Source organism: Pipistrellus kuhlii, unplaced genomic scaffold (assembly GCF_014108245.1).
Source record: "Pipistrellus kuhlii isolate mPipKuh1 unplaced genomic scaffold, mPipKuh1.p scaffold_m20_p_4, whole genome shotgun sequence".
NCBI classification, from domain to species: Eukaryota; Metazoa; Chordata; class Mammalia; order Chiroptera; family Vespertilionidae; genus Pipistrellus; species Pipistrellus kuhlii.
The window spans coordinates 16965180-16978488 of NW_023425540.1; the positions used below are offsets into that span (position 1 = coordinate 16965180).

Below are 13309 nucleotides of genomic sequence, written 5' to 3' on the forward strand. Positions count from 1 at the left end.
TTATTGAAATAAAAATATATTCATTTTGTAAATTTATATTGATCTCAAATTTTGCTCTGAAGGTATATAAATATAAGCAAAGGATTTAGACCTAAGTTTTCTAATTAAGAGAATGGGAAAACAATAAGGGAGCGCTAGGTTTTGGTTTTTCTTTGACAGTTTTTGTATATTTTACTCAAGTCTAAGAAAAATGCTGTGAATGATAGGAAGAAGCCCCCCTTCCCTCCCCCCAATTCTTTACAAACTGCTGTGAATTATAAGAAGGTTCAAGCGTAAAATCAAGCTGTAGATAAATCTTCTTTGAACCTAGAAAATTCAAATTACAGATTCCAACCATACTATTAAAAATACCAAATGCATTGAGTATTGCTTTTGCTTTCAAATTCATCTAAAGATATGAGACAGGCAAATGCTCAGTGCAAAAGCAATGACTTTATAAACTGTATCCATTTTGTCAACAGCTCAAAAAAATATGTGATAATATTGTGGAAATGGAGTGAAAATTCTAAATAGGTTTTTACAATGTGATCCAAGTAGTTACCAAAAAATTTTCATTTAGCTAAAATCAGAACCATTTTCTTTTTGAACTGACATAATAAAAAAGCAAATGTGTTTTCAGCTCTCTCCAAAATCCAAATTAAATTCAGTGTTGCTACTCCTTCCTCTTCCACCTTTTTCTTATATTTTAAATCTGAGTTTTTTAGAAATTAAAACTTCAAAAAAATATTTGAAGGCTTGGAGTGGAGGAGGTGGGGCAGGACAGGGCAGGCTAGAAGGGGTTAATGGGGAGAGTGGGAATATATACTTTCAATATAAAAATTTAAATATATATATTAAATTTTGAACTGAATATGAACTTGTTTAATGTAAAGCTCTTGAGAAGATTAGAATTTTTATAGTAGCTCATTGCAGGATACTATTATACCTTAAAGGAGATCACATGATCACATGCAATCACTTGCATTGGCAGGCAATATTCAAAATCAGTTATTCAGTGCTGATTAAGTCAGGCACATAGGTGGCTAGCTTACACTATAGGTGTTTGCTTATTCACAATCAATATAATATTAAATAAGTGGTGTTCATATGATGTTGGGTATTATAAAATTTTCTTCATGTTACATATTAATTAACTTGAATAGAGAATGTTATAAACTAAAGTGAAACTCTCTTACCTAGAGGGAACTTTTTTGGTCATTTTAATACACTTTCAGTTATATTTTACACACACACACACACACACACACAAATATATTAACATACTAATATATTTTCTTGTGTCTATATAATTGTGTTCTGATTGTATATACATATATGCATAATTGTTAAAATGATAAGTAAGTCAATTCTTTCAATAAGAATATATTATGATGATTTTCAGTGTCATTTGAAATTATTCAAAATTATTTTTAAATTTCTGTATTATATTCATTTAAGGAAGTCAGTGGGTTTTGCTTATCTCTTAATAAAAAAATGTGATGAATGTGTGTGTTCTACTTTTTAGTTCCTGAAAATAAAAGAGTAATTTTTGAGATTAAAATCATGATAATTTTTATTAAAAATTTGAATATTGAGTGATTCCAGAAATTGATCTCTATAGATGAATTTACTCTTTTATTTTTAATCTTTCAGGAGTCAGCTGCTTTCTGCACACCCCTCTACTGGGGATGGAGCCTATAACCCAGGCATATGCCCTTGGCCTGAATCGAACCCGGGACTCTTCAGTCTGAAGAGTGATGCTCTATCCACAGAGCCAAGCTGGGCAGGGCGGGAAAGGGGATTCTTGTGCTTTGCCTCATCTCTGAGTTGTGTTCAGAAAAATCACATGATGCCATTTTATACAGAGAATTTAGGCTACACATATGGAAAGCTAATTACTCATTCAAAGCCATCTATACTAAAAGAGCCTGGGGCTGACATGACCAGAGGGACTACTGGTCACAGGAAGTGCATGGAGCACCTCTGGGTCCCGCCTCCATGGCCCACAGGCTCCTATCACAGCAAGGCTGGTGATCCGGTGGGCGGGGAGAGGTAGTATAGAGAGCAGGGCCTGGCTGTCAGGTGCCAGGGTGAGCAAGTGAGCAGGAAACCACCTGTGTGAGCAACACAGGAAACACCTTTTCTGACCTCTCATTGGCTAAGCTCTACGTACACCACTTTCAGTTTTTTTGGTAACTTGGGTAATAGGAATCCAAGAAGGTGATCTAGGATTTTTCAACCTCACTCCTGGAGGAAAAATAAGGGTTTTTTTGTTTGTTTGTTTGTTTGTTTGTTTTGGATTGGAGAGGGCACATTTTGTGTACCAGGTCTCTAGTTTAAAAATAACAGCGAGCTACATTTCTTATTTCAATTATTTTTAAAAAGCTTTTTCTGTGTAGATGATGACTATTTACTGACTGACACAGCCAACTCCAATAAAATCACCTTCTAATAGTGACAGTTAAAATAAAATTTGTCCTAGAAAAAGTTCCATAAATGATGGATGTAGAAATCCACGGTGTCCAGACAGTTGTTTTGTGGAAGAGGTGTTGTTATTTTCTGCTGTTTTCCAAGTCATCTCAGATGGAGCGTGAAAAAGAGATGCCAAAAGAGGCTTAAAAAAGATACTGAGGAATAGCTTAGGAGTATAAGTGAAACTGAATTTTAGGGCTTAAAAGTTTTGAGAAAGCTAACCTAAAGTCAAGTACTTACTAGCATATCTCTGATTATATTTTAGAAACGGCTGCACAAAAGAAGGAATTTAGTCTCCTTTTCTCTGGGTTGAAAAGTGCACATAAGAATATAAAATATTTTTATATTACCATGTCCAGCAGGAGTTTTATTTTCATTTGCTATTTGCCAGGATAGGGGGTGGTTCCTAGGCATGGCGGGAGAATGGGGTTTGTTGAAAGGAGAAATTGTTTTCTTTACATACAGGGTGTATTCAGATCAACTTGCAAAAATGAATATAAGGCCATTTTTCTGTGTGAGTTTCTTTGGCTGAAAAGAAAATTCCTTATGTACAAAATGACTTTTGCTCAGTTCTCCTTGGTGATCTTCTAAAATACTAAGTGGTTTTTGTTTTTTTGGTTTTTTTTTTTTTTTTTTTTTTTTTTTTTTTTTTTTTTTTTTATAGTTGCTTTGGTTTCCTGTTAATGCCTACTCTGTCCTCAGGAACATGGCAGCGGCCTTTATTAGCTACAATGTCATTAGATTGTTTTTAACTCGTTGTTTATTGACACAGGAAGACCAGACCCGATGATGATTTATAACTCTGTCTGAGTAATGGAATCATGCAAACTTTTTTTCTCTTTCTGAAGCCACTGAATGCTCAAGACTATTTGACATCTATTCCGTTCTGTTCCCGGAGGGGACTCATTTGTTCTTCCTCGCTTGGCTGTTGCCATTCCAGCAAGAGGAATATTCCTTTACAAGGTTGGGAATTCCCTTCAACTGCCCAATGTGAGTTGAGAACTCCCCTGCCTGGGTTACAGGCCCAAAGCTATTTATCATCTGGAAATGTTTCAACTTCTGTTTAAGAAAGTAGAAACCCATTTCAAAAAGGCCCACATTTCCCCAGAGGTATGCAAAGGAGGAGCAAAGAACAAAGGCTATTTACCATGCTTGGGAGCGACAAAAGCTGATGTTTTAGGATATATTATACATCCTGGTGCTAAAAAGGACCAGCAGGCCCCAAATGGGATCTTGTGCCATGCCCCACATCACCAAACCAAGTCAATTAACCTAATTGTCTCAACCTCTCCCAGGAATATCACCTTTAACTAGTCAACCCGGAATTACTTGGCCAGCACAGGGAGATCACGTGCCAGACAGACTCCTTGGTGATCTTGTATGAAATGATGAGTACTTTGTTCATCTTTTTCTGCCTCTTTTACATCTTGAAAAACCTTTTCCAGCTTGGCAGAGCTCCTTGCTGTTCACTGTATGGGAAGCTACCTGATTCAAGAATCCCTGAATAAGCTCATTTGATCTTTCAATTTATTCAGTTGAATGTTTGTTATTTAACAATGCAAAAGAAAAATATATACTATCCACCTGATAGTCTCTCTCATTTTTCCTTGATTACTGTATGGGTGGTTATATGTGAGAGGCATCCTTTTTTTTTTTTTTTTTTTTTAAATTGACATATTTTACACCTTGGGCTCACCCAGATTATATCATTTGTGAGTGTCACAATATATTAACAGGTATTTCTGCAGAAGTTTGAGAGGTCATTGGCATGGTGCCTGGATTTAGAAGAAAAAAATATGAAGGAGAAGGTTAAAATAATTTCTTTCATACATTTCCAAAGCTGTAGAACATTTTTCACAGAGCTATTTTTTTAGGTAACAAAACATTTCCAGACAATAAACTATTCTGATCAAACCATCGCTAATGAAATCTGTTTTTGAAGTAAAAGTACATTTTATGTATGGTTATTTTTCAGAATACTAGGTAGATTTTTATGTATCAGTGTAGACTTAAAGGAACAAAAATGATGGGTCATTGATAAAATGATATATTGTTACATATTTTATATATATATATATATATATATATATATATATATGATTTGTTAATTAATTGCTATTATTATTTATCCACATTTCTTTTATTATCAGCAATTACTCAAGATCTGTAATAGTTTTATAAGCTTTATTTAATTCTCAAATAAAATAATTCCAACCAAAGAAATCTTTTTACTAAATTTGAATAGTTCAAAATATAAAAATTATATTTCAATAGCTGTATGTTGTACCCTAACCTCTTTGCCTAAGCATTTAATAGCTCGAATACAGCAGTCAGATACAAATCTAAACTCTAATGTAAAACACAGACTGATCTAAAATCTATGAACATGAACAGATAGACATTTGGAGTTAAAATACCAAACCCATTACTTCTTACCTGGATGTTACTATCTTTAGTTACTAAATTTCTGTAAATGTTAGAATTATCATATGTACTAGTAAAATATTGATTTTAATACTTACATTGTAAAATTTGGAGACTATTGTAAAGAATTTAACTTCATAACATCAATTTCCCTTCCTTTCTCTTTAAATAAACCCTTTAAAGCCAGATTTGTTTCCAGTTATATTAATTTATATTCATAGGCAGGAAATTAATTGGATCTGAAATAATGGCAGAAAACCCTATCCAGCTTCTACTTTTTGCTAGGCAATTTTCCAATGGCTGTGAGTCTAAAACCACTTTGTAAGTCTAAGACTGCTTTGCAAACCTAAAACCACTCTGATGTTCAGAACAACCCCATGAGTACAACTCTCCTCTGAGCCCTATTTTATCCAGTCCCCTCCTCCTTGCCCTCTCCACTGAGTTAGAAAAATAGTCACTAAAAATAGAATGTATACTTTCATTCTCATAATTAATTAATGACCTTGAGAATTTGAGGATGTTTAGGTGTGTGTGTATACATGTTGTACATGAGGGGGGAAAAGATGAAAAGAGTATGTGTGTTTTAATCTGCTCACATATGGGCATTTTTTGCAAACTGAAAAAAAAAAGACTATGTAGATATACATACTATAAAAATGCTCTTCAGATAATGCAATCTGAAATTATGTTATCTGCTTATTTTCAAGGGTGGTTTGAAGGTGACCCATTTTCTGTAGCATGCATTACTGTAGGGATTGCTTTATGTCTTAATCAGAAAACCACCTCACTGAAGTCTTTTATTTCCTCTCCTCACTTTACAATAACTACTTTAAATTGATTTTGGAATTATGATATTACAAACACAGAAAAAATAAATCCAAGTACAGATTGTGTTTTTTGTATTATGAGTCAAGCTGTTTTTGTCAAACTTACTGTTAAGTATTCATATCTCTCAGTTTTGTATAAATAATATTATCTTATTTGCATCATATGTATGTCTTAAATACTCACTTTTTGCCAAATTGTAGGAATGTGAGTAATCTTATTGCTAACTTTTAATATGTTAAAGAGAAGCAGAGGCAGCAGCTATTCTTTATAAGAAATACACTAAGTTGAGCCTTATTTCTGAGTGCAGGTTAACCAGAGTTTTTTGGGGGTTTTTTCCCCCTTAAAAATCTTATTATAGATACATTAAGGAAGAAATCCTTTTCAGGGCTCATTTATTTCCCACTAGGGCTAACAGGATTCTGAAGAAACCTCCAAAGAGATAATACTTTGACTTCAAATATAAAGATGAAAGAAAAATTAAAAATATTTTTAAAAAATCTTTCCCAGGTGCTGGAAGCTCAATTTTGACTATTTTTCAGAAATTTATATTATTGGATGCCTGAGTGAAGTAAATTGATTTCAGGCTACTGAATTTTTAATGGTCAAATAAAACAAATTCTGGATTATAAAAGCAGATGCTTAATTTGATATAGAATCATTAAATCAAAGATTCATTGTTTTCAAAAGTTACTCAATCATTTTGCTATTTAATTTTCCAAATAATCCACATAATATATGGAATTGAATTGAATATGTATGTGTGAATACATCACACTTTACTAAAGCTAACATATGAATATATAGATTGTATAGTTGCATTATTTCCACAATTACAACATAGTTTATTCACTTAACTCCTTTCACTGCTTTTTCTAATTTTTAGGTCCATATTTAATTAGCTGCTGATTGAGAACAGATATAGACAGAATTTCTGAGTTTAAACAGGGCCCAATTATACTTGATTGTATTATTGTAGATAATAAAACTTGTATTTTATACAGAATTAAATTCAAATAAAATCTTCATTCTTCATTCTGATTGTGTTCAGATATAGGGTGTGGCTGGCAGGATTGTACAATGTTGCCCAGGATTTTGCTCCCCTTGGTGTATGCTCTCTTCATGATCCCAGAACTGGGAAGCCTGTGGATTTAACTCTATGCTTATGTACAGTAGGACTGACCTAGTCACAGATGGCCTTTAGAAGCAAGAGGGCTTTTTCCAGGTGTATAAATAGAAGTCAGAGACACATGCCCCAGCTGGCTTAGGAGCACCCAAACACTGGGGTTGAGAATTGTTGATTCAGAGGGGTGACTTTGAGGTGCTGAGGGCAGTCCCCACTACTCTGGTGCTATTAGAAAGGGATTCTGAAATATCTGCCTATATATATATATATTCTGAAATATCTGCCTATATATATATATATATATATATATATATATATCCTCTTATATAATATTGACCATCACTCTAATACACAAGATGGCTGCCCCCTATGTGGACACAAGATGGCTGCCACAAGATGGCCAGCAGGAGAGGGCAGTAGGGAGGGACCAGGCCTGCAGAGAAGGGCAGTTAGGGACAATTGGGCCAGGGCAAACAGGATGCAGGGGAGGGTACTTGGAGGAACCATGCCAGCAGCGGGGAGGGGCAGTTAGGGATAATCAGGCCAGCAGGGGAGGGCAGTCAGGTATTGATCAGGTTGTCAGGGGAGTGGTTAGGGGCTGATGAGGCTAGCAGGCAGAAGCAGTTAGGAGCGATCAGGCAGGCAGGCATGCAAGCGGTTGGGAGCCAGCAGTCCTGGATAGTGAAAGGGATGTCCGACTGCCCTGGGGCCCCAGATTAGAGAGGGTGCACGCTGGGCTGAGGGAGACACACCCCTGTGCACAAATTTTGTTCAGTGGGGTTTTTTTTTTTTTCCTTTTTAATTTCAGAGAGGAAGGGAGAGGGAGAGAGAAAGAATCATTGATGGGCTGAATACCCCTTACTGGGGATTGAGCTTGCAACCCAGGCATGTGCCCTTAACCTGAGTCGAACCAAAGACCCTCCAGTCCACAGATCCACACTCTATCCACTGAGTCAAACCAGCTAGAGCCCTGTTTTAACTTATGAATGAGGAAAAAAAAAAAAAACTAAGAGAATGATCTAGTGTGTGATGAGCTCAGGATTGAGGGCAGATCTTTCATCATGTAAATTGTTGTGGGAAGTGAAAGGAAATGTGTTCTCTCACTGTACAGACACTTAGGTTGTAGCACAGGCCTCTGCTCTGCCATTCAAATAATAACAGCTAATTCAACTTGAATCAAATGCATGGATTCCGTATTTTCATCATGCTCCATGCAGATATTTGCTAAGCAAGCTATCCCAAGCATTTTTTTAAACATAGAATTTCCTGTAATGAAAGCTTAGCAGTGACATCATTATGCAAAACATATGTTGCATGAAGCAGGGTCAGTGGGCAGTTTCCTCCTCCTTCCCTCCCCAATTCAAAATCACAGCTATGCAGTGGAAAAGGCATCATGATTCACAGAGCACTTCTGAAGTTCTCTGCTTGAATCTTTATGGATACACACAGCATAGCTACTGCCCTAGCCACTCCCCTCCCTTCTGGGGGTCAGCAATGTGCTGAACATGATTTCTCTATAATTCCTAGTTTTGATTCCTCTGACATAAAAAATACAAACAATACTGTATTTTAGTTTACAGCAGGCTTCACTTATTGCCTGACAAAACGTGGAGTACTTTTGCTTCTTTGATCCTTCTGTTCTTGAGGATATGACGAACTTGCCATCCCTTTTATATCCGGAAGCCTTCTCTGAGAAGTTGCCATGTAATTTGTTGGTTTTGAGTACATACTTGCTGCTAATGATGCTTGAAATTTATTGACCCTGTTACTGGGAAGGAGACTATTAAGGCATTTTGAGTAGCCAGCTCAGATGTATATCAGTTCACATACAAAAATTATCTTGAAAAGCTGCCTAACAGAGGGTTAGGCCATGTCTTTCTCATTCCAGAACTATTTCTACCAGGACTCTTGAGGTGAGCAATCCAGCACGTTGCATGCTTAATTCCTGGCCTGGAGAGAATGGCCACTCTGGCTGTCACCCAATTATGTTGGTCATAAGCATCAATTAAACCAAATGGGAATACTCTGGGATCAGGTATTCCAATAACATTTTTTAGAGTGATTTGAATTGTTAAGAAGGAGGTATAGATTTAAAAAGAAAACAGAATATAATCTCAAAGCACTGGCTTCTGTAATGACATCCGATCAGGCCTTTGGGACTGGAAAACCCTTGGAGAAAGTTGTTTCAATTACTTCTTTTCACAAATGAGGAAATTGAGAATCCAAAAGGCTAAGTGATTTCCATAATATTACAGAGCTAGTTAATTACAGCAATCAAAATAGAAACTGGGTTATCCAATTCTTTGCCCAGAGTTCTTTCCATTAAACCAACTAAAATTACCTGCTCCTATTTTGGGGCCACATGGAATTGAAATCAGCCTTATAATGTTTAATAAGTCAAAATATCATTGGCTGATACAATTTTAAAACTTTAAAAATAAAAACAACCTAGTTTCCTAATGGTTGCAGGTAAGATGAGTTATATTAAATATATTTCATTATGATTTCATATGTAAATGCATCACAGAATTTATATGGGAAGAAGTCAGTACCAACAAAAGGCTTCAGGGACTGAGAATAAACTGATGCTGGCTTACAAATGGCCACATCAATTTCAAGCTCCATTAGCAACACAGGAAAAATAACAGAGTAAAATTAGTAGACATAAGCTTTATTGTGTGGGTAGAGAACGATATATATCAAATGAAATGGGATCATTTGATTATTCATAATCATACTAATCTTTTCTATTTAAATAATTTATAAAGGTGTCCTAATTATTTTATAAGTATTGTCTTCTTTGACATCATTAATAATATTTTTCCTCGTTAGCAGTGCCAATAAGGAGCCCAAATGGGGGTATTAACATATTTCTCCAATATCGATATATTGCAGCTCAAAAGTTGTGAGACTGTAAAAAACTATAACTCATGTGTCTGACTTAGTCTAAATTATGCACTTTCTCTTTTATGTTCCCCCCCCCCCCCATTTCATTTTAACCTATTTGGGAGTTGTTTTTTTCTTTTGTTTTGTTTTGTTTTGTTTTGTTTTTAACCTCACATTTAACCTTTTTAAAAGGCCCAAGACCTGTAGACATGGAGAGGCAATAATGTCAGACATTTTCTGTACTTCAAATTTTTATCACATTATATTTTGTAAAACATAAAATTTTATGAAACTATAGTTACATGCTTTCAATGGACTTTAAATCTCTTCATTTTCTAGGCCGTGAGTAAGAGTTGTAAACCTGAAAAATTAAAGCTGCAATGTAATTTATCTTATCCACGAATACTTGACTATAGGTTGTGCAATTTTGAAGTAAACAATGATAGATAAGACGAGGAATGATATTTCTCCATAGAAAGCTATATGATAAATAGCTAGAAATGTCATGACATCATTGTAATTATGTCACCTGAATATAGAAAGAAAACAAAAAACAAAAAACTCATGCAATGAATTGTTATGTATAGTTGGTTCAATGAGTAAAAATTTATTGTATTTTTAGTGAGTACACAAATCTTTCTCACTCATCCTATTATAACATATATGAAAATGTCAGATAATGTATATATGTGTAATAGTTGTTTTGTTTCTATTGTAAATACAAAAACCAAGTAAATCTAAATTTTAAAGCCAATGCATCATATATAAGGTAATACACCTAGTTATTTAGGAATACTTATAAAATCTACAGTGATCACACTTTGCAATATTGTTTTCAGTTTTAAAAATAAAAATTTAAAAAGTTATTATGTGATATAAAGCCAATTGAAGACTGTGGATATATTTCCTTAGCTGACAACTTGCTATGAAAAGTGAGCTTTTAAAATGACTTTTCTGCTTGTGAACTTTTTCCATCAGGGAGACTGAGCTTATAATACAAGGCCAAGGCCTATGTTTGAGGAGACAGAAGGGAATTTCAACGTTGGGGCACAAATTGTGCTTTGTCCTTAGTATCCTATATAACTGCTAATTTTCCTTCTCCCTGATCTTATGCATTTAATCATAATAAGCACTTCTTATCCACAAACAAAACAAAAAAAAGCAAAGCAATGATAACATTTAGCCATGTAGCAGCAACAACAGTAGAGGAAAAGGAACAAAACTAGAAATTTTTTTCTTTATTAAATCTGGAGTAAGTTTAAGCTTTCAAAATTAAGATATATATACACACATATATATACTCTAGTGATAATGGAATTCCAGTGCCTTCTCTATAAATCATGTATGGCTTGTACTACTAGTAACAACATAACTTTTATTTTGCATATTACATCCCAGGTTGATTTTATGGAGTGCAGAGAGCATAGTTTCCTGCTTGAAACAGTCCTACTAACTCTGTGTCATTAATATCTGTAGCACCAACTCATATATGTTAAAAAAAAAAAAAAAAGTTGTTTCTCTTAAATGTGAATAAAATTTACCTACTTACTTGGAATTCTCTGAGTAAAGAATCACTGCTCTTATTTTTTTTTCAGTTGACTTAAAAATCTTTTTTCTTCTGAGCTTCCTCGTTATCTGTCTCTCTCTGCAGTGACTTGTCAATGTCAGTTTCAAATCCTACCTGTCACACTCGCCATGCTACAGGCTCCCTGCATCTGTCAGATGTGACCAGGCAGATCTGCCATAATGGAGTATTATGGATTCAAACAGCTGTGGTACCTTCTGGTCTATCAGTGTAGTCATCCTCACCATACTCAACTGTTCTATCTTTGGCCTGAGGCCTATTTAAGATGACTCCAGTAAGATAGTGAGTCTCCACAAAATATTTCCAGGGAGGGCTAGCATTTCAAGAAGAGTGATAGTAAATATTTTCTTACATAGAAGAACATTTAAAATTATAGGGGCAATTAGATCCTTTGTATCATTAGAATGAAGATCTCTAATGAACCACAGTTGGTCTCCTGAAAAGTTAATTTATCTATAGTACATTATCTGGCACCATTTGCATTTTGAAGGTAGACATTTGCATGGGAGACCAGCTTTCATTTACTAAGTTTTGTTTTAGCTGACTATTGTTAGTTCTCCTTCAAGTACCAGTTCAGGTAGATCTATGGTTCCACCATGAGAAAAGTGTTCTAGATTTTTTTGTCACATCCTTTTATATAGGTCTTAAAAATAAAGCATGAACATTTAAAAAACAAACTGGAGGCAGCATCTTCTAACATCCCCATGACATTTAATATTATATGATTCAAAACATGAATCTAAGAGTAAATAAAAATGGACTTTTTTTTTCCAATTCAGAATACAAACCCATTGAACTACCTCTTCAGGTTTGAAGCCCCATCAGTTCACACTACACCATTTTCACAAGAAATATGATTTGTTCTGAGAAGAACTGCAGCAGCCTGAAACATATATTCCCAGGACGTTTCTCTAAGAGTGCTGTAGCCATTAAGTGTCTTCCATAATGTCTGTGATAAATCTTACTATTAGGGAACAATATCAGTTAAAGGCATCGATGGAACTGCTGCTAGTTCAGCCTACAGGTTCTTACCTGTTATGGAATTTTCCAGTCATAAACTTGGACAGGTCAATCTTTTTAGATTTCTCTTAAGGCAGTAGACTCAGCAATAGTCTAAGGCTTCATTTTTATTGTTGTTTTTATTTTATGTAGATACTAGTGGCCTGGTGAATAAAATTCATGCAGGGGGGAGGCATTCCTCAGCCCAACCTGCACCCTCTCCAATTGGGGAAACATTGGGAGATGTGGATCATTGGTTTAGGCCCAATCCCTATCACAATCTGGGACAGCTGCTCCTAAGTGCTCACCTGCCTGCCTGCCTGATCGATCCTAATTGCCTCTGCCTACCTAACTGATTGACCCTAACCACTCAGCCGGCCTGCCTGATCACCCCTAACTGCCTCTGCCTGCCTGCCTGCCTGCCTGATTGACCCCAACTGCCCTTTTTTGATGGCCTGATCTAGCCCCCAACTGCTTTCCCCTTAAGCCAGATTTCCTCTAACGACCTCTGCCTCAGCCCTCATCAGCATGGCTTTGTCTGGAAGGAACTCAGACATCCAGAAGATGGCCAGTCGACACGGTCTAATTAGTATATTACCCTTTTAATTGTATAGGAAGATTATATAGAATAGGATTGCTTAAATGGGGGGAAAAGCCTTTTTCAGCAGGAAGAGATGCCCTTGGCAGACAAAAAGACATAATCTCTATATCTGGATTGATAGCCAGCCCTATGCACTATGATGCCAAATCAGTCATTAAAAAATTGAACCGCTTTCTTACATCTTACACCAAACAGCTGTTGCCCTTAAAACCTCTTCTCAGCCCCCATCTTAGGTTCTGCTCTCACAGTTCACTGGATTCAGTTCTGATTAGTTGGTTTCTATGACAGTCATTGTCAAAAGCTCCACCTCCTAGGCAGCCATTGGCTCCTTGCACTTCACCCAGATTTGGTTCTGATTGGTCAGTTTCTGTACCAGTCAGTGTCTCTGGCCTATCAATGGGCCTGATCAGAG

The 13309-nt window shown here is 35.7% G+C and overlaps 1 protein-coding gene across 1 annotated transcript in view; it reads right to left on the minus strand.

The window, feature by feature from the left end:
• CDH12 (cadherin 12) overlaps nucleotides 1-13309 on the minus strand; it is a 455451-nt gene that overhangs the window by 112974 nt on the left and 329168 nt on the right. The gene's annotated exons all lie outside the window — the stretch shown is intronic.